General features: G+C 39.2%; 1 protein-coding gene across 1 annotated transcript in view; it reads right to left on the bottom strand.

Moving 5' to 3' along the window:
• The window catches only part of PIK3CB (phosphatidylinositol-4,5-bisphosphate 3-kinase catalytic subunit beta), a 56,480-nt gene extending 41,440 nt beyond the window's left edge, over positions 1-15,040 (bottom strand). Inside the window, exons 1-4 of the mRNA XM_032119254.1 lie at positions 14,136-15,040; positions 12,500-12,575; positions 11,288-11,412; positions 7,384-7,499 (exon numbers count right to left, since the gene is read on the bottom strand). The gene's annotated coding sequence lies outside the window, so the exon portion shown is untranslated. The remainder of the gene's footprint in view (positions 1-7,383; positions 7,500-11,287; positions 11,413-12,499; positions 12,576-14,135) is intronic.
• Between the last annotated feature and the right edge of the window lie 7,304 nt (positions 15,041-22,344).

The following is a 22,344-nucleotide window of genomic DNA, read 5'->3' on the forward strand; positions in this document are numbered from 1 at the left end:
ATAATACTAAACACACGTATAATGCAGTGTTAGAGGAAAATTTTGATGTCCTGTTATCTCTCATAGCATTTATTCTCTTGAGCACAAAGAAAATCTTGTCTTTGGAAAAGTCTTGAGAAGAGCTATCTTACATCTGAAATGATGTCACCCACCTCTGAAATGTGGTCAGAGTTCTCTCGGGGTGAAATCAGTATGCTGTCATCCCAAACAGATGGCAAAAATCTGGAGGGGAGGGTTACTTATCTATTAAAAAGTAATTTTCCTTAAGAAATAAGTTCCTTTTATACCACCTCTTCTAAACACAGGTGCATTTTAGGGGCACATAAATATCTACAGCTCATCAAGTTAAATATAAAGCTGGATTTACTTTTTTTTCACTAAAGCCATGAATATTTACATAAAGGACATATCAGAAGCTAACTTGTTTTGGATATGCAAAAACTAAAGGCACTGCGCTTATCCAGATTTTTGCTTTATGTAATAAGTTGTTACAACTGTTGAGCACCACATCCAAGACAACCACCACTGTGATCAATACAGCTCTTTATCTACTGCTTGCTCTGTCATGTGGCAGTCAAGGGGCTAAAAAAAAAAAGTCTTGCAGTAGTGAAAAGGGCCACCCCATTCAGACACACAAGAACACTGTTTAAACAGTATCTTACTGTCCAGAACAGACGAGATGACAATCTGACCACAGTCATTTTCTAGGAAACAGCAGCAGCATATCACGTAGTCTAAGTAGGAGAAACACTAAGCACTTACACAACACAATCATTGTAATCGTTTTTCTAGCTACGTAAACATATAGTACTATAAAAAGATGAGCAAGCTATAAATGAAATATTTGAGAACAAACAAGGGAAAAAAGCCTCGTAGAAAGATGGAAAAGGAGTCTGAACATGCAAGAAGACTTATGTCCTTTGAAACTTACAAAGCCTTTAGAAAAAAGTTTTAAAAAAACATTGAAAACATTTCTTCTGAAGACATTTAAGACAAATATATGCGTTAGATCAGTGCCAGTTCATGGCTCTGTAGAACTACATCCTCTTCTGCTCCTCAGTCTGTACCAGATTCCCGGGAGCTGTTCCACAGCCCAGGGCAGTGTCCAAGAGCTGCCCGGGACTGCCACAGGCTGTGACAGAGGCACTTCGGGCACCAGCTCAGCCCTCTCCACTCATCAGTCCTGTTCCATCTCCTCATTGCTCCTGTTCCATCCCCTCATCCGACCTGTTCACCCTCTGGCAGCGGGCGCAGGGTGACATCAGGGTTAATGAGGAATTACAGCCGACATTTGGTTTAAAGGTTTAACGTGACAAGAGCAAGCACCACCTATGCCAAGCAGTGCATGTGCTACTAAGAACTGTATTTTCTATCCACCCCTCCGAGGTCATGCAGGACCAATAGTGACCCTCTTAAAACCAGCACCCAATGCACTGACAACTCAAATGCGTGCCACTGCTGACCATGGAAACCACTGCAGACCGTGCCATGGGAATTCTTATTTAGCCCTAAAGAGTGAACCCACTTAAGGTTCCAGCCTTCTACAGTTGCATAGGTGAATTTCCATCCAAACTGCTTCCAAATCTAAAAATAAAATACAATCAACTTGATGATAAATACAAATGCCTAAATCAGCTCTTTCCACTCCACGAATGTCATGGGTATCTATCTACAATAGCAAAGATTTTAAGAATTCAAGACATCTACAAAGTAGCCTGGAAAGTTATTTTTAAAGATCATGTGGTACTATAAATATTTCCCAGCAGTTTAGTTCAACTGCCACATGAGCTGGCCCTATGGAATGGAAAATTAAATGTCCGTTTAGTCAGGGTTCCTCCAGAAATCAGAACAAAAATATCACCATTTAGTTTTCTAAAAATATCTATGTATAGAAAACATAAAAGGCCTTTTTCAAAGGCCACATTCCCTCACAGTGCTCACACTGGTACCAAGAGTGGTCTCTCAGCCATCAAGTCCAGATTCTCTCATTCTCCTCATGAAATACAGCTAATTTTCCACAAACAAAGATAATTTCATTAGGGTTTTTTATCTCAGATCCCTGATTATCTTGCCTGTTCATCTCCTGTAGCTTTATTCCTCTGGTGAACCCATACCATTATGCACCAAGCTTTTAAAACTGAAGTCAGGATTTCAAACCCACAATGAATGTAGGTTCTGCTCTGATATTAATGCATCTAAATAAAAGTGGCCCAGTTTTCAAGAAATGCTGAGCACCTGAATTTGTAATTGACTTACACAGGACTTAGAAATATGAAAAAAATGCAGACATGTTAGCTGGTTTCAAATTAAAATTTAATTTAAGTAACTTCATTTGAACAGATGGTTAGGTTAGATTAACTCTAGTCTTCCCTTTTTACGAAAATTATTCTACAATTCAATGAAAGCATAGTTTTAAAACTAGCTGTGAATGAGATTGTCTTCAGATTTTTTTTTTTCCTGGAAAACAAGTCTACATGTAGAGAACGACACTACTAAAATGGTATTCCAGACTCAGAAGACTTACAGATTTGGCTTGAACAATGAGGATAGAAGGAAAATCTTACTTCCTGTTACTTTATATGCAGGCAAATACACACATTTGCTGTTCCCTTCAAAGAATATTCATGATGAACTGAGTAAGTGAATATAACTTAAGTCCCAGGCTTCTGATAGACTTCTGACAATTCACAGGCAGCACATAATTCATAATGAAGACAAAACAGTAACATATCAGCTTCTCACAGCTAATTCACAGCCAACCTCCACGCTACCTTGAAATTATTGCATAGATACATTAAATATAAATAAAGAGTTTCAGGCCATCCTTTTGAATTGTGCAAGTGAGTTGTAGGGAGAAGAAAAACTCCTTTCACATTTCGATATTACTGTGTGAAATTGTCTTAAGAAGCATCCAGTCACTCAATCGCATTGAAGCTGGGGACACTATGAGAAAACATTCCCTTTCAGCTCACTGGAATGCAGTTCTGCATGATTGAGAAGGGAGGGAATATAAAGGAATGGAAGAAAACAGCAGATTAGAAAAGCACTGTCATATGAGTAACAGTTAATTTGACACCTTGACCAACAGAGTCAGGGGGACAAGAAGTAAAAGCGTTCAAAGGAAAAAAAGCCCAGGCCAATTATTCAGTATTCTATGTCAACTGGGCTGTGAGAAAACATCTGGTAGAGTCACCTTTAGAAGCATTTCTAAACAGCTCTCTCAGATATTTTGGAAAATTTTCAATAGCAGCAGGCAGAGTAGGCCCTGACACGAGGGGCAATGCATTCAGTATAGCACACTCCAGGACAGAAAGGTGAGACTAAAGATTTGGGCAAAGATTAGAGCTGGTGAGTTCACAACCTGGATAACTCCCTTTGGCACTGCAGAGCACTGTAGATACTTTATGGACTAGAGGGAGGCTAGCATGAAATGTTAGGGTATGTTGAGTTCCAAGAATAGACTAAGCATTTAAATGATGGCATGCTCACATGGATATTTTAAACAAACAAACAAAACCAAGCTTAACAAAAAAGGTGAATGGAGGGGGCACAAGGGAAGAAGGAGGACTGGACGGTCAGACTGAATGGGAAAGGAGGAGAAGAGGTGACCCATAGCCCAGAACAAAGATGTCAGTTTAACACAGGCAAGTCAGGCTGCTTCCATAAAGCTGCACCAGTGCTTGTGCCAGCACGGTGAGGGTGCAGGGAGAAGCAAGAGCAGTGATAGAGTGGCAGTTTCTCGCAGCCTCAGGGCTGGCTGGCCACTTGACAGCTCTTAACATCATTTCAAAAAATGTAGGCAAAACTACAGCCTTAAGGCCTGGCTTTCTGACAGTCCAAGCTATTATTAGAACTATCATGCAATCTCTCTGTCATGAATCTGAAAAGATGCATTAATAATCTGTGCTTTTATTGATTTATTGTACTAAGTAAACTGTAGGTGCCCTGTCCCCCCATTGTTAAACGAGAATTGTACCAGACTTCTTTGTCTGACAACAAAACTAGGAAATAATAAACCAGTATTAGTTCTGCTCTCTGGTATTTCCTTGCCTGCTCTACCACTCAAAAAAATTTTTTTATTCCCCTGTAAACACAAAGGAAACATTCCACTTAGAAGATATTTAAATATATAAATAGTTACTATATAAATAAATGTTATAAATTTTACTATATATATTATATATAATTTTAATTTAATAACTATATAATTTTATATAGTTACTATATAATAAATAAATGTAAATTCCTCTCTTTTGGAATTGTACAAATGGACCTACAACATCAAATCTCACCAGCAGCCAACTGTTTCCTTCAGCTATTAAGATGTTACATCTAGATGACATGCTACTATAAGGAAAAAAAGTTAAAACAGAAACTAAGGTTTTCCTGTAAGTAGATACCTCTTCACACAGGGACTAAAAGATTCACCTTTTAATTATTTCTCGTATTTTGATCAAAACCTCTAAGAAAGAGGGTTGTTCTCCAGCAGACAGATTGCATGGATCTACAGAGAGGTGAACCAGTGAAGCAATTAAAACCAGTTGAATATTAATGAGTGAAATTTACACCTACAAGGAGGCCACACAGACCAAAACACAGAGCTATCACACGAGCAGACTGTGCTTAAGTCTCATACAGAGATGCCACGGATCCTACAAGGTAGAAAGATGCCCTTTAATGGAAAAAAATATAAATTTTACATGCTTCATCAGGCCAGACATTCTTCCTGATTGGGTCTGTTTCTTACATAATCTAGTCTGGATTTTTGCAGTTATTTTTCTTCCAGCACCAGCTTCAACACCCCTATCACACAGATTCAGAGGTGGCTGTTCACAGCCATTTGTTACATGGACAGGACTGTTCAATGCTGACCAAGCACTGAAGAAAATCAAACAATTCAACTCTAATGCAAATATTTAGATGTATTTTATGTACCTTTTTCATGACACTCATTTATGAAGACAAGTTGAAATACAATGCCATTTGGTAGAAAAACACAATCCTAAAAATCCCACACAATTGACACTGTTGTCACAAAGTTAAAGGTAACAAAGACAAAAGTAGCCCGGGCCATTCATCATAAGGACCAAAAATATTCAAGATTATGTAGGAATTACAGACTATTTAGCCCGAAAAGGACCTCTGGGAGTCAGCTGGTCCCAAGATTAGGTCCAACATTGAAGTTAAAGCATGTTTCTTAGGAGTGTGCACACATAATTTTGCAAGACTCCATGGATGGAGGCTCCACAGTATCCCAGAAATGCAGCTACCCTTGGAGCCTTCAGCATCCCTTCAGCGGTCAGTCCTTGGCTGACTGCTCCTGGAGTTACTTTTCTCCAGCTGAGAGATTCAGCATCTGCTTCTAAGACTTCATGAGAACTCCACCTGGCTTTTTAACTGTGAATAGAGATTCACAGTTTGCTACTGTGATTCACAAAATTTGCTACTCAAACTTTATTTTAATGCTCTTAGTACTTAAAAAATTCCAATTGCAAAATACCTTGCGATGATTGAAATGCACACAAATACACACAAATGTCCAACTAAAAACAACAACAAAAAAAAGGGTTCTGAAACATTTCCCCAAAAAGGAAAAATCAGAATCAATTTTAAGTTGTAACAATGGAATTCTCTGAGTCTCTTAAAAAAAAGAGGGGGGAAGGAAGAAGCACAAGTTTACTGATTAGTGAACACCTGAGCAAGTTTTGTGTCTGGTATAAGCCTAAATACAACGATTTAAAATTACTAAAGCTGTCTCCAGTAGACAGTCTTCATTTTACTTGTTTGGAGAGCTCAGTTTCAACTTTATTGTCTATCTGTTTTGGTAACTTGATTACTAGAGTCAAGAATTAACTTGTCAAACTAAGTGTGCAAGCAGCAAATAGGTTGGTTTGTTTGTTTGTATTGGGACATTGTGAACAGGTACCTGTATTTCTACTGTGTAGTCTAGTAAGGCAGTAAAAGACAAATAACTCCACATAATACAGCTCCTGAGAACTTCAGGGGTCATAATTCAGAATCAGGTGCTACAAGAATGCTGCACATGAGTATTTATCAGTCACTTGACATATGGCCTAGATCAGAAACTGATGCAAATTTAAATATGCTGACTAAAAACTGTAGCATTTCTTTTAAGTACTTAGAGAAAGGGAACTAACACACATCAACTTCTTTAAATCCACATTTAATTGAAAATTTTATGGTGTTTTTTTTTAAGAGAGGAAATCAATCAATCCAAACATGTTATTCTGCCAGTTAAAAACACTTTGCTAAAAACACCAAGTATGAAAAGCTTTTCTTGTCTGATTAGGTTCCACAGACGTTTTTCTACCAAATTATGACACCCTATACACATCCGTGTTTAAAGAAGAAGCTAAGAGGAGTCATTTCCTCTTGGTAATAAAGCAATATGCCAAAATATACTTCTTGTAAGTTAAAAACACTTCTCAGCCCCTTCAGTTCTAATGGCCAGATATTTTTCATTCCCAACCAGGCATTCAAGAGTATTTCCAGTGACTCCTGCAGAATTACATTCACATAATCCCACAGCATGAACAAAATGCATCAGACATAGGCAGTTTTTTCCCAGTTTCTAAGGAGAATATGTTTTAGAATCTGACAATCCAATACAAAGTGATAGAAAAATAATTACACTTCTCATCTCAAGCACATGAAATAGACAGAAATTAAGCATTACACTGTATCAGTATGTAAATGTTTATTTATCTGGTAGCAAAAGGTGCAATCCTTTTGTGCAAGGTGCAAGTCCCTGCATTAGGTAGAGAGGCTTCTTTTATCATCCATGACATGTGTCAGCCCAGAATTCACAAAACCTAGAAGTGAACTACAAACAGTGAAGAAAAGATGTATCCGAGATTCATAAATTGAAAACCTGAGCAAGTTTGATGAATGATGGAGCTACAATACAGGATAAATAATAGCGACAACAAAAATATTAAAGTCACTCAGAAGAGCCATGACTGGAGAGCAACAGACAAAAAAGAAGTGTATTTTCAAATTCCCTGGAAAATACAAGCAGTGCTTTAATTTTTGCCGGCAAAGAGGGGCTTATATGCAATCACATCTATACCACACAACTCCCTGGTCAAAATCATGGCCAGCATACACAGCAGCCAAGAGAAAAATCTGAACCCCATTAAAATTTCACAAGATACAACTACTTCCAACATGGAAGATGGTTCAGTGGGAACCTATGAGTCCATCAGCAGCCAATCAACTGAAATGAGCACGGACCCACCCATTTATTTTCTTAATGTAACTACAACAAAGTTAAACACAATAAAAGCCTAATAGCCATGCTGACTTTACAAGCAAAAGATAATAGAAAACAAGCCAAAAAAACCCCAGTCCTGTAATACTTACTCCAATGAACTTTTCCTGTTTCAGTCTGACTGTGTAGTGAAGATACTTTTATTAAACATTTTCTTCCTATTACTCTTGTTTTTTCAGAAGATTCCACAAGATGACCTCAATGTGATCTAAAAAAAGCAAAACACAACATGATGTAACTGACCAAATGAGAAAAATCAGTAATTTTTATTTGGTTTAAAAGCTGCAACAACTTTTTGTGCAGAAATACCTAATTAATCACACTATTTTTTATTGTCTTCAAATACTACAGCACCACATTCAGATTACACAATCTAACAGTTAAAAGAATGTCAAATCCACAAACGCCCTGCTACCAGAAAGGGAAAAAAGGAAGGAATAATTAGAATATGCCATTTATTCTAATAAGTAGTATGATAGTGAATTAGTCAAAAACCTTTTTAACTGCTACAAATATTTTCAAATTTTTGTGCACTCAGTTTGAATCAGACCAGCAGATGTCCATTGCAGTTAAAGACAAAAAAAAGGGAGACAGAGTTGCCTTCATTATCTTAAGCACATTTTCTTTTTTTCCTCCGGGCTGTAAGCTGATTTTGGTGAAGGTTTTTTGTTTGTTTGGGCAGGGGGCAGTGGGAGGGAGGTTGGTGACATTTTTTTAAGAGTGTAATATTATCTGTTGTTCTACTATGGAGAATTTGAGTTGATGACACAAGTGATCCCATCTTCCTAGTCATAGAGTTCAACATGTGAAAGGTTCAGTAGGTCTCTGACCAACAAACACCCTGCTGATGTACAGGGCCAAACATCTCCACAGAGCCAAGACATCATCCTCATTAGCTCCACCTTGCAAATCAAGCTCTCAATAAACAAAAACTACTTAAATCCCCCTTGAGCCAAAGCAGTGCTATCAGTTTGCTCTGATGTTATCTACAGGTTTGTAGGCCAAGCCACAAAGCACAAGACATGTAACTACACTGCACTTCCCATAAACAATTATTTTTCTAAACCACACCAAGTAAGTCCCACTGTGCTTGTAAGAACTCAAAGCAGTACAGTGACCAGGAGGGAAGGTGGGCTGTCATTGCCCCTGTCCCACACAGAGCAGGATTTCTCTGGGAATTGGCACGTAGAGCCCTCTGAAGCAACTTGGATTCTTCAGTGGCTTTGAGGGATAAATTCTTACTGTTCCACCTGCTTAAGCCTGGAAAAAAGTTAAGTTACTGCTCCATGCACAACTTTTTGAAAACAACCTTATGGTGCAGAAAGGTGTCATAAAGGACATCTTTGTCCCAAAATGGGTTTTCACCTGGTATGCAATAAGCCAATTCACACACATTGAGTTATTTGATTTATTTAGAGGCATGAGCTAGTCCAGAAACTTCTCATAATTAATGTCTAGGAGCCTACAGCAGGGAACACACACACAAAAAAGACTAGAGAAAAATGAAGACAGCGTTATATGATTTAGAAATTGCAAGGACAAAGCAATTGTGTGAATCTCACAGAACCAAGGCTGAACTACCAGCCTGGAATTCATGTTTTACAGCCACGTCAATATTTGTGCTTGTGGAATCAGAAAAATCTGAATCAAAAGCTACCAGCCAGCAGGCAGGATCTTAGGAGGGGGTGTGAAATGCATCCTACTCTAGCTAACAGGCATGACAACAGAACTTCTACCCAAGGAAGAAATCTTGCATGACCTGTGGCCCCTCAAACAAGGGGCACAGTGTGTGACTGAAGTACCATACCCCGTGGCAGGAGCAGGATACTATTTGACTGAAAGCTGGATATCCCAAACTTCTAGAGGTCAATGGCTAACCAGACACATGATAACAAATCAGATGGTGGGAGCCCAGAAACTATCCAGGGTCTATAAACTGTACAGCTTAAACAAACCAGTGCACTGTGAATAGCTCCTATTACAGTTCCTATGTTCACCCCAGTCTCTCACTTCCCTACAGCTCCATGTCCTGTTTACCCTCTTTTCCCACAGCACTTTGTGTCTCTGCAGCTCAGACACAACATTGACAACAGGCCTCCTGCTGGTCCTCTACAACCAACTGTGGGGGATCAGCCAGTCCTCGAGATCTTAAACCACTTCTAAAGCACACAGGCAAACCCCCCCCCTACTATATTCAAGCATGAGAAACAAACCCTTCATTAGAGGACAAGGGTGTGCAGCCTTATTTTTCTCACCAACCAACCCTTCCCGTTTTTCAGAGCAGCAGAGCAGGGGTTAAGAGAGGTGGTATCGCTGGACTGCAGATCACACCATGGGCAGCCAGGACACCTTCCACCTTCAAACAAGTGGAGAATTTTCCAAAGGCTGGTGACTGTATCACCCAACAGACAGAGTACAAACTCTGCTGGCCTTTTATCGACCATGAACAGCCATTGAGGACTCCAACTATGTAAGAAACATGCCAGCATGATCTTTGGGAACTGCATAAAGATCAGAAAGACTTAAAGGAACTGCCTCACAAACTGGACTCTCTAATGATGACATCTTTGTCCCCACTGCACCTCTCTGGGGAACATGGGAAAAGAGAACTGGCAGTTGGACATTACAAGCCACCCCTTTCTGGGTCTGTTGGGTGTGAGCTCAGCGAAAAACACACCACCAAACCACCTTGGACCCACACCCATATGACTTCTTCTGACAGTACCCACCAAGGACCCAACAGAAATCCTTTTCCATTCCAGCTTGTAACTTCTGCATGAGAAACTGCATTTGGCGAAATAATTCTTTTCATGAATCCTTTAATTACATCCTCATTACATAGATACTGATTTGATGTAAATTGTAACTTGTTTTTTCTAAAATATTAACAATCTTATGAGGCAATTCAGCAATCATAAAATTGTGTGGTGGCAATCAAAATGCCTGTGACAATACAGTAAAACTTTTTACAGTTCTCCACCTACACTCTATACTTCCCTATGTCCACAGAAACACTTATGAATATATGACCAAAAAAAATTACATCACAAGGAAAGAAAGGGGGAAGAGCTACAAGAAACTTTTGCCAAGTACTCTTGTGTGGCATCTAATGTTCGAGAAAAACAATTACAAGCCAAGGAAACAGGCCACTCACAAAGAGAAAAGGAAAACTAGAAGAAAAAAAAGAATCATTCATAAGCAATGTAAGATGCTACATAGAAATTACTGGGCTAATTGTGGCCCGATTGTCTTCTGCTCTATAACAATTTCTAGGCCCATCAGACAGGCTGCTCTGTCAATTCTTCCAGAGTACACAAAAAATCCATTTGTTGGAGAGGATGCTCCAGGTTTACTTCAGGATAAGGAACTCTGAGTGGGTTGAATACATCATATAGCCGTTTCTTGGGTATCTTCTCTGTAATTAAACCTCTTACTCTGGAAGAAAGCACTGCAAAAGACACCAGGAGAGCACTAGCAGATGTTTAGGACAGCAATACACACAGAAGCACACAGCTGGGGTATTAAAGCTTTTGGTTCACAGCTTTGGTCACCTCAAAGCTGTCTTGAGCATTTCATGCTCTCAAATAGTCCTAAAGACTGGACAAGTGAATATCACACTAAATTAGCTGCTGTAGCAATGAAGAAACTCACCATTTTGGAGTCGGAGGAAAAAAAACCCCAAAAGAAACATCAGTAAATACACTAAATATCTTCAACTTAAAAAAATATTGAAACATATAAAGCAACTCAGTCTTCCTCAGTCTTAAGTTCCAACAACAATAGACATAAAATTCTTCAAGAACATTCACTGTCAGTAATTAAGCCATTACAACTCAAATCCAGGAGCTTAAACAGTGAGCAAAAGAGAAACTCGCAGCAGTGTACATCTGCCTAAACGACAGCAACTTCCAGCTTCTACACGCTGCATACCTGAGTGCACAGGCTAAAAAAGCAGGTTAAAGCCTAGATCTGAAAAAACTATTTCTTACATATTACCTAGAGTTGTGTGGAAGATGATCCAGATGGCAGAGCTCTACATAAGCACCATCCTGACAGTGCAGCACCCAGAGTCTCTTCAACAGCACAAACCAGTTTTGACCTTTTAAAGGTGGCACTTATTTCTGCAGTAATATCAAAAGACAAAATACTTACTGACAATGGACAGCACACTGTTACACACAGAACAGCATTCTTCTTTGTGTTCTACTTTCCCAGGTGTTGGTGCTTGGTCAGAAACCAATAATATCCTTTAAAAAGCCTCAGACTTCTCTGAAATGTGAAGCCCACCTATCTTGCACAAAATCTTTTAACCAAAACTGAACAGGCAAAGAGCTAAAAGTTCTCATTGCACAAGAACAGCCACAGAAAAAGAAAAAAAAAAGGCAGAGACAGAAATTGCAGAACACCAAATGAGTTCAAAACACACATCTATGTCAGAACTGTAAGTCAGTTTACAGCCTTTCTTATTCCTGAAGATGGGCGAAAGAAAGATCGTTTAGCATTTTCTTGCATAACTAAAAATATAGGTCAATATTATTCTTTAAGTTAAACAGATAACAGTTAAAAACATGATTTAAAGCTAAATTCAGTTATGTCTTCATCAAGAAGAACTTGATACCATAATTACATTTATCCAGTGGGTGATTGAAGGCAGGAGCCCTGTATCCCAGTACAATGAATCACAGTGTGAGGAAGCCTTGTTCACTCCTCCCAGAGAGCTGCCTCACTAAGTCCTGGCTCACTTCTGTGAAATCCCCTTCAGTGCCCAATAGGCTTGGTTAAAACAAATTATACTCACGCAAGCACAGAGTAATGTGATTCAAAATGAATCATTTTTTTTACTTGGTTACACAAGCTGCTGAGTTTCTTTCAGGAGCTGCAAGACAGTATCAAAAAGATCTTGCAAGTTTTCACCAACTCTTTATTTTGAACATAGTGATTTTTTAACTGGGTGTCAGTTACTGACATTTGAATTTATCTGGTGGTGGGGGGGTAGGGTGTGTCCCTCTTTCACAGTGATGTATCCTGCCTGATGGTGTTCAAGGTTAAGTAACCCAGTAACCCTCCTACTAATTGTATCTTAGAACTCGATCTGATTGGAGCTGTGAGGTGAATAACAATCTTTTTGTCCTTACAATAAAGTCAAACTTAAGAGCAAAAGACTGTGGGCACTTATGAATGTATGACCCTGGAAAATGAAGGACTTACCATTAAAGGAGCAAGAAACAGATAGTTCCAGATGGGAAGGACTCACCTGCACTATTCAGGATCAACAAACAGAAACCTAAACAAAAATAATTTATTTTTATTTTCCCAGAACGATTCAGCTGTTTTTTTCCTGCTCTGTCACTTTCAAAAGAAATGCCTCTGGGCAAAGCAGAAGAGGAACACATCACTGTTAAAGAAGCTTAACAAAAAAAGGCTCGTAGACAGCAAATTTTCCTCTCACACTCTGTCTGGCAGCCAGTCATTCTCTGATCTGAGGGCAGTGTGCTGAGATCGAGACTGGCAAAGTCTCTGCTATGGGAGACCCTGCAAACGCCCTCAGCAGTCGAGGGCTGGCTGCCAGTGCCGATCACTTCTAATGACAAGCGCAGACTAAGAAAACATCCTAGGAGAGGTTCTGGGCTGGAAGATGTGCTCTGTCTGGTACTCTACGGTTCAAAAAGCACAAAGTTCAAGTTTGCATGTGACCATCTTATAAAAACAGCAGTGTTTTTATGGTTTCAGATGACTCACAAACAAGTGCTTAGATTTGCTTTATATTGCTTTACAAACATGGAGTCAAGTGAGCAACACTTTCCAGCTCATTTCCAGTTCCGATCCAACACAGGGCACAAGTGATTACCCAGCTGGCTCAGCAGCTCCAAAGCTGGTGACAAAGAATTGAATAGTTTAGACTGAACAGACTCATCCATGTGAAGATGTAACTCCTCCCAGGGCCCACAGATCACTTTCACCTCCAGGCCAGTGTTGCAGCTTTTCTAAATCTGGCTCATTACATGTGGCTTACAGACATGAAGAACTGGAAGCCATGGTCACAGAGCAGTGCTCCTCTTCCAAGAAATCGTCGTCTACACGTGCATGTGCACAGACACAGAGTGTGAGGCCCAAAGGCTTGAACTGAGCTAGCCTAACCACTGAGCAGCAGTTTAGGCAGGTGTAGACAAACCCAGCACCCTGCACAAGCCCTTGTGGCATCTACAGAGATGTTTGCAGGAGTCAATGAACCCCCAACCAGCCTGTCTGCAATCCCTGCACACCCTCAGCAGCCCTGCCACTCAAATTCAGCTTTCTGAATCCTACAACAGGTTGCAAGCAATAATAACATTTGATTCTGCATGGATTTTCACTACATCTAGAGCAGTATTTGAGGACAGAAATTTCAGGGGCAAGGGCAGGGGCATTAATTGCCAGCAGCACAGCAATTCCTGTACCTGTTTCTTTGGTCTTCTAACACAACACAATAATGTCCCATACTTTTGTTTTGTAACCTGTGACTGAATCTAGAGTTATTTACTGGGCAGAGCACAAGGACTTGCTCTAGAACAAAACTACCCCCACACCATCATTTTTAATAAAGAAATCTTATATTCATTTAATGAGACATTTTCAAGCATTCTAAAGTTTATGAAGTCCTTCATGATTTCTCTCTGGTTGCCTTAAACTCTGAAAGGCCCAAGGTGCATAAGCAGTGACTAAGCATTTCCTCTGAATTCAGGAACACCTGAACACAGCCCTTACTGTTGATGCATTTTCTATTCACTAGTGTGTCACAGATATAAAAACACTGAAAAACCCCTACTTGTTCCACCCAAAAGTTACTAAATGAATAAATATTTACCTGCACTTTAAACAGAGAAATAAAGCAGTGAGTCTTCATCCTGTTTCTGCGAAGATCCCATCACAATTACTTAGTTACTTGTAATGTTATTAGTAGGACTACTTGTGATTTCTATTTCTTGTGATCTGCGTAGTCCGTTTTCTTCACTACTTTCATGTCCCCATGTTTCACTTCCCAATTACATCCTGTGAAATGCCTAATATGGTGAAACTATTCAAATGTACTTCTATTTTGTTCACAAATTCTGCTTTTTGTTGTGCTCATATTTGAATTTATATAAATGAGAACACAGAGTTAAAAAGCAAGACTGAACAATTTTTCAGTAATTAATTATTATGAGCCATTTTGTGAAGGTATTGCCCATCCTGCTCCAGGCATCACTTGAAAAACTTCATTCTTTATGATTAAAATAAACTCCCAAGTGTGGATTGCAAGAGACTATGAACCAACACAGCAGTGTCTACCTAAGTGTATTTTAAAGACATCGTGCTGCAGTCCAACTTGCCATTTGATTACAAATACTGCCACATGACAAATAACAACAGTATCCCATCACTAGCATCAGGTATACAGTAAATACTATCTGAAACTAGAAGCAATCACTAAGAATAGTTCCTGTGCTGAAGGAGGAAAAATACAGGCATCTAATAAATACAGTTTACCTCCAGCTATTTCCAACACTCAAAAGCAAATCTATTAAGTTCTTTTAGATAATAAAAGTGTGCATTTTAAACAGCTCTTGCTCCCCACTCCCTCCTCTTTCAGGTAGTGAGGCCTCATAGAAAAAATATTTTAAATATGAAGCATAATTTCAGCATGACAATTTATAATACTATGTAATTTAAGAACCCCAAATTTGCACTAATCCCAGGCTAAAAGCAAGGGAGTGCTTGGTTTCAAAAACAAACAAACAAAAAAAACAAACATGAAAAAAACAAACAAAAAAAACACCCCAAACCCACCAAAACCAAAAACACACCACAAACACAAAAGACAATCCTCCTCTCATCAAACCAACAGTTCAAATCTGAATTTGGATCCAAAAGTCATATTTGAATAGTATTCACGTATTTTACAGGGTCTTTAGACATAGCATCTAAAATTACAGAATACTTGATGTAAAAACAACCTAACCAACCTAAAACCTTCTATTTTGATCAGCTGCAAGGCTCAGCACAGTAATGCAGACGACATGGCGTTTTCTGGCTTCCTTCACTAATGAAAAGGTTTCAGTCCATTAACCAACTACCTGTTCTACAGGCTTACTTCTGAGAGAAGTAAAAGCGGTTTGTGGCGTGAGGAGCACTTCAGTGAGAAATTCCCTTCCACATACTGAGACGGAACAGAGCCTGAGCAGTGCTGGAGCTGTGGCTGGCCCCAAGAACCCTTCCAGAGCATTACCCTGTACATTCGCCTCAGAGAGTTTCACACAAAGAGCAGCAATGCTGTGACCCTGTGACAGCAGCACTGGCAGAACACAGAAATACTTGGGGAGTAAAGTTCCTCAGAAAGAGGGCAGCATGCCTGGCAGTTCTCTGGCACAGGGGAGTGACTTCCTACCTTCAGTACCGTAGGTGCTGCAGTGAATAGCACTGCTCTGACCAGAGTAAAGATACTTCTACACTCAGTGGGATCAAGTTGCAAAGCAATTTCTGACACTGAGACAAATCATGAAGAACAAGATGCAAAGAATAAAATACAACCCTCTTAAGTTTGTGTAACATCTCAAAACCACCAGACTAAAGAACGTGACAAAGGCTGCACTGAAAATGGCACACTGTCTGACATTTTCCCATGCAAGGTGTGGAAGGATGGAGGAGAGGCAGCAGATACATCGTAGACAATGTATTTATCCTCCTGCTACCACTAAATTATGACACCAGCATTTACACCACTTTCTGGCAATAGGCATCTAAAACCCACCCTCTCCTTGATAAATGAACACGAGCTCCTTCTTTTCCCAGAGCTGATCACTGGAGACTTTCTTTTGACAACTTCACTGCATTCTGCACCCCAGCCTACTGCTTCACCTCCAAACTGCAGGAGCAGGTGGATACAAGGGATGTAAACCTGGGCACACAGAAGAACTGCTGGAGCAGCAGCATCTGTATTTTAGAAAGCAATTATTAAAATATGACAAAATCAGGCACCAAGAAAGTGACTCTTGCAACTGAAAACAAGGGCTTTTCAGTTTTCACACAAACAATGATGGCTTGACCAAGATAGAAATTCCTCAACACCACACTTGACTGCAGAAGAGTTACTTTCAAAGGAAAACCTCAAAAAGTATTTCCCTAAACTCCTTTCAAATTTTCTCCCAGGATAAGTGAGAAAGAAAACAAAGCCCCTCTAAATCCTATTTTACTTCTCACCAGTACATGGCAAGTAAAAAAGTACATCATAGAACAACAGAAAATTTAACAACAAACCATTTCATTTGCCACCACACAACAATAAATCTTTCTTCAGGTTAACTGGGTCTGTTAATCACCAATGTGTAGATGCTTGAGCCAAACGTTTCAGGAGTCCTGCCATTTCTGAAGAACCCCTCTTGCATAAGGGGTCTAACCACTGCCTCTTTCTCAAGAAAATGGTCATTACATAGGTAGAAACCCTTACTACTGCACAAATAGAGCTGAAAACCACCCAAAGAGTAGCATGCTACTTTCCTGGCCAACAAGTCCCAGTTAAATCAACAATGAAAAAGCAACTTAGGGCATCAAGAGAATGGAAAACTTTCACAGTAATTGGTATATATTGTCTGGGTCTTCCAAGAGTTATCAGCACAGCACACACAGCCTGCATCTCGGATTCTCCTGAGGCAATAACCCCAGGAATTCACCCCTAAGCAGTGATATACCAGAATTTTAAAAACCGGCAAGTAGTGATGGGAAGACAAAAGGAGCCACCAAATGCTGAAGGCCTCTATAAATCTTGTAGTTGCACACAATTAAACTTGACAAGTTATCAAGCTACAAATAAATCTGAAAATTCAGCTGTGGTTTGTGAAATTCACATTAAAAAGAAAGTAACTTGAGGATACTAAAATCATGAGCTGCAGAGATAGACTAAGGCAAGAATTGCTCTGCCTTCTCATAAAATTTACCTAGAAGTTAACTGGAACAGGAATAACTCAGAGAAAACAGCTATAAATAGAAAGGGGTTAATCATTCAAATTTCTATTCCCATGACAAGAATACGCTAAAGACTCTTACTTTTTAATCTTATGATAGGATGCTTTAGAAATACTTTAGTTGCTGCACTATAGTCTGCCTCTACCTACTTTTTAAAAATAATTTCTCCTTTATTTTTTTAAATGCAATAAAGGAGATTTTCTTTCAACAGAAACATTTTCACCGACAGTAGACAAGGTGAGCCTGTGCATCAGCTGGAACAATTATATGTGGTCACTTAAACGGATCTTTTTTTAATGGGGCCACTTAAAAATACATTTACCTTTTCTCCATCCTAATATACAGCACATAAAACTTATTTGTTATCAATTTCAACTATTAGAGCTGCTACAAAGTATTTTTCAATTAAGTGTTTGCATTTATCCTAAAGTAGAAGAGAAAGCTAGAACCATTAAGGTTGGAAAAGATCTCTAAGATTATCGAGTCCAACTGTTCCCCCAGCGCTGCCAAACCCATCACTAAGCCCTGTCCCTAAGCATCACATCCATTATATTGGTTCAAGGACAAACACAAGTTTACCATGCAAAGACACCAAAGAAAGAAAAACTGCCTCATCCTCAATGCACAGATAAAAACACACCAGGATAACCAAACGTCTCCGAACTCACAAGCAGCCTGTGACACACTTGGAAATAGAATCTAATTATTACAACTCGCCAGCCAGTGCTTTACTCACAGTATTTCTCACCCAAGTAAATTAATGTTGAAGCTTTTAAGTTAAACCAAATGGAGTACAAGAAACAGAGAGAAGTTCTTTATTTAAAATGTAGAAACAGATAAGGACTTCTGTCATTTTGTGGTGACCAGCAAATTGAATATAAAGTGAGGTGTAATCCAGCATATTTGCAGAGGCAGAAATTAGAACAGCACCAAATATATGCATTCAACTTCGAAAGATGCAGAGCTGCTACAGATCTTCATTGACTACTCATTACAAGAAATTGTGAGGGAAAGACTTGATTGTGGTCTTAACATTACTTCCAACTTTTTAAGTTACCTCCTCTCCTTCTTGCCAAACTTGCTTTTATTGAAGAACTCTACTAAACAGCCTTTCCTTTTTATGCAGTACTTTTCTGCTCTTCCCTATCACTGCAACTCTTCATGCACTAGATTTATTTACAGCACCCAGAGGAAATAGAAGTTACCAGTTATCAAAACAGACTGCAGAATGTAAATAAACAATTGTTATGCATTTGTGCTAGCTGGACTCTAAAAACTTGTGCAGAGTGGCATTGAGTATCAAAAAAAAGGTATCCTAAAAATTAAAGCAGCAATTCAGTAAACAAAATGTTGCTGTTGTTTTTATTACTCAGATAAAAATAGAGTTAGGTCATTAGTCTGAGCTTCCTAAAATTTTCAACATAGCTAGAGGTCACCTAATTAAATAAACATTTTTATTAAAAAAATATATTATTTCTCTGCATTATTATCACTAGTAGTAAATGTAAAAAAGTACCTCTGAAGTGCTGGGGAAGTAAAACTGGCCTAGCATGAAGACTCTCAGTATTCTACACATCTGAAGAGTGGTATCTCTAAACACATGGGAAATTCTGCAATTGTTTGCACATAGCTTGTAAAAGCTTATAAACATAATAAAATTATTTAAAGTTAGATATGTAATTGGATGCAGATTATCAGTATATTATAAAGTGGGTTTTTTATTTTTAATAAAATATAAAAGTACTTTTGTCAAAAGCATTGGATCTGTCTTACATGGATAACAAAGAAGCAGAACAGTATTAGCTACCAAGCACAGATAATCAGTCCCTCCTCACTTTTATTATTAACAACAGAAAGGAAAGTCTCTTTTTTTTGCTAGCAAGTTTTGTGCCAAAAATTAATATACCATTTGCTGCTGACAATCTGCCAGACTAATGATGTTTTTCTTCACTCAAGAGGGTTCAGAAACTACTACTCACTTTCCAGTCAGCATTCATCACAGATTCCCAAATACAGTCCTCCCATGAAAAGAAAAACAAGACAGCTCTTCTACAGACACACACACACCTCTTCACACTTAAGTCATTACTACAAATAAATAATTTAAAACACTTCAGCAGCAGTAGACAAGTGTTCTTCACCTCCTGCTATTGTGGCTCAATCCTACATCATGGTGTACATGATACTTTCACTTAAACCTGGCATAAGACAGAATAAAATCATAAATTCATTTAGGTTGGAAAAGACCTTAGAGGGTGAGTCCTTTAACCCAGTGCTGCCAAGCTCAGCACTAAACCATGGCCCCGAGTGCCACATCTGCACATCTTTTAAATACGTCTGGGGATAGTGAGTGCACCACTTCCCTGGGCAGCCCATTTCAATGCTAGATAATGCTCTTGGTGAAGAAATTTTTCCTAATATCCAATCTAAATCTCCCCTGGTGCAGCTGAGGCAGTTTCCTCTCATCCTATTACTTGGTACTTGGGAAAAGGCTGACCTTCACCTGGCTATAACCTGCTTTCAGGTTGTTGTAAAGCTCCACTACTGTAAAATTGTAAAGCTAGTTGTGGATGCCCCATCCCTGGAAGTTTTCAAGGCGAGGTTATACGGGGCATGGAGCAACCTGGCATAGTGGAAGGTGTCCCTTCCCATGGCAGGGGAGTGGAACTGGGTGATCTTTAAGGTCTCTTCCCACCCAAATAATTTTATGATTCTACATTTCAAATTTTATTTCCTACTATGTTTGGACTCATTTTTGGGGATTCAGTCTTTTCCATCTCCATTAATCAGTACCAGGACACCACTGTGTCTGCTCACATTCTGATGCTGCCATTACATGTGCCCATGTGGACGGCACACACACATATGCACTGTCTCTCTTTCACTGCTGTCTATACACCAAGTACTAACTCTTCTTTGTTTAGAGGATCCCTGGTTATGACTTGGACAATCCTCCTTAAATATCTTGTGTCTGCATCCTTAGCAGGGCATACAGATAACCAAATAGTAAATTCAGAAAATCCTTCCCTCTATCAGCTGAAACAAAGTAAGACACTCAGCACTAAAGGTCAGAAATACAAATACTGCAAGCCTACATGATTTTCATACCCCAATATACAATGTGTGTTGTGGTGTGAAAATCCCAAAGGCCTTGCCTTCCTCAGCAACACCTATTTAAGTCAAAAAGGGAACTGAAAAAAAAAACAACCACAAAAAAAACCCCAAACACAAAATAACCATCCCAACACCAGCAAAGAGTAAATAATACCAGCCAGCTATAAGCACCAAAATGTAGAGGACCCAAAGTAGGCCTCCAGTCCCATGATTTCTCCCAGGCCAGCCCCCACACTTCCCTGTGTGCCTCCAGCCCCCCACTGCCCAGCCCTTGGCACAGCAGTCCCCTCCTTTACCGCACCTCATCTGTGACTAATGGTTTCCTTCCCTCCACAGTTGTCACCAGAGTCCTTCCTTCTGGAGATTCTGTTTTACAGAATATTATACATAGTAAAGCATGAGTTATTTCTAGCACACACCCTCAGGACAGGACTTCACAGGTACTGTAAGCAACACTGGCCTATGACTCCAAAAACTGGCAGTGTAAAAAGACAAGACACTTAACGGGTAAGACTCACATATGGTTAACACACAGGTCCTTAAATTCTTTGGGGGTTGGGAGGGAAATAATGGGGCATCTGGGGAGAAGCACTAACCCAAGAGTAGTAAACTTAGTGATACACTGTATGAAGAAAAGAAAAAAAAAAGTAAAAAAACCCAGGAATACTGAAAGGTAGATGAAGTGGAAAAAAGTACAGGCAAAAGGACCAAAGTACTCTTCAAAACCAGAAAAGGAATTTGAGACGTGAAGCCAAGCAGGAAGGGGATTCAGTGCCCAACGAAATTTTTAAATAACATTTTGTGTGCTTCTTTCTGCCATGTCAACTTTGTACTTAGCTTTTTGAGTTTCTACTGGAAACATTGACCTTTATTCACCCGGTTCTCCCCTGGAGCTGTGTCTGTACAAATGGTTTGTATACACCAACTACAGACCAACCTGCAGCCTTCTGGAGGACACAATACTAAATAGCAATGCTCACACCACTGACTGAAAACCATCCTTCTGCAGTACTCTAAAGCAGGTTTTTTGGCTGTTATTTGTAGTGACACAAATGTAATCAGTTTTTTAAATCACGTACGCTTCATATTCTTCTGTTATGAACATTCTATACTCATAAACATCAAATTATTAACTGAAAATAACAGCATATTTCAAAATGTTACCTTTCCTTGTTAAAAAATAAAATGACGCAACAATATCAAAATTAATCTCTCAAGCACCTTATTTATCAAAGATAAAAAAGGTATTACTCAAGAGCTGGCTCCCGTAAGAACCTCAAGCACTGAAAAATGTTGCCAGTTATTCTGTTTTCTAGAGACTTTGTACAATGTTCTCCAAACCACCTACCTACTCTGGTTTTTAAACTGCTTCTAGTACTCTGTAGCTGCATACAAGCACTGGTCTTCCACATTAAATCTGTCACAAAACCACTTGAAAGCAGGACTCTGAGCCTCTTACAATGTCAGGTTAATGGTAAAGAATACCAGCTACTGCACAGTCCACATAACAGCTTTCACAAGCAACTGGCTATTCTTACGCTTATTTTTAAATTATTTCATTGCCCTGTCAAGATACTTTCTGTGCACACAAAGGACTTTCAGAAACACTAAGAATTAGCAAACACTTCATAGCAACACTGTACCATAAAACTAAATGCACAGCAATATTCTTATGAATTCTTATTAACAGACAACATTCACCACAGAACCTCACATGACTTCCACAAAACTGTTTATCTACCTCTGCCAGCCACATGAGCTCTTGCCCACACGCTGCCAGCTGATGCCAACTCAAAACTTACATCCTCTAATTAATCTTTGAATTCTCTCATGGAGTTTTTTTTTTAATCCAGTGGATATATGGTGCCTGGGGGCAAGGAGAGGGCAGGAATGACCTAAAATGAGAGCAGACAGTGCAAACTCCCAATGGACTACACATTACTTAAAACTGTCCATTGGTT

Source organism: Corvus moneduloides, chromosome 10 (assembly GCF_009650955.1).
Source record: "Corvus moneduloides isolate bCorMon1 chromosome 10, bCorMon1.pri, whole genome shotgun sequence".
Taxonomy (NCBI): domain Eukaryota; kingdom Metazoa; phylum Chordata; class Aves; order Passeriformes; family Corvidae; genus Corvus; species Corvus moneduloides.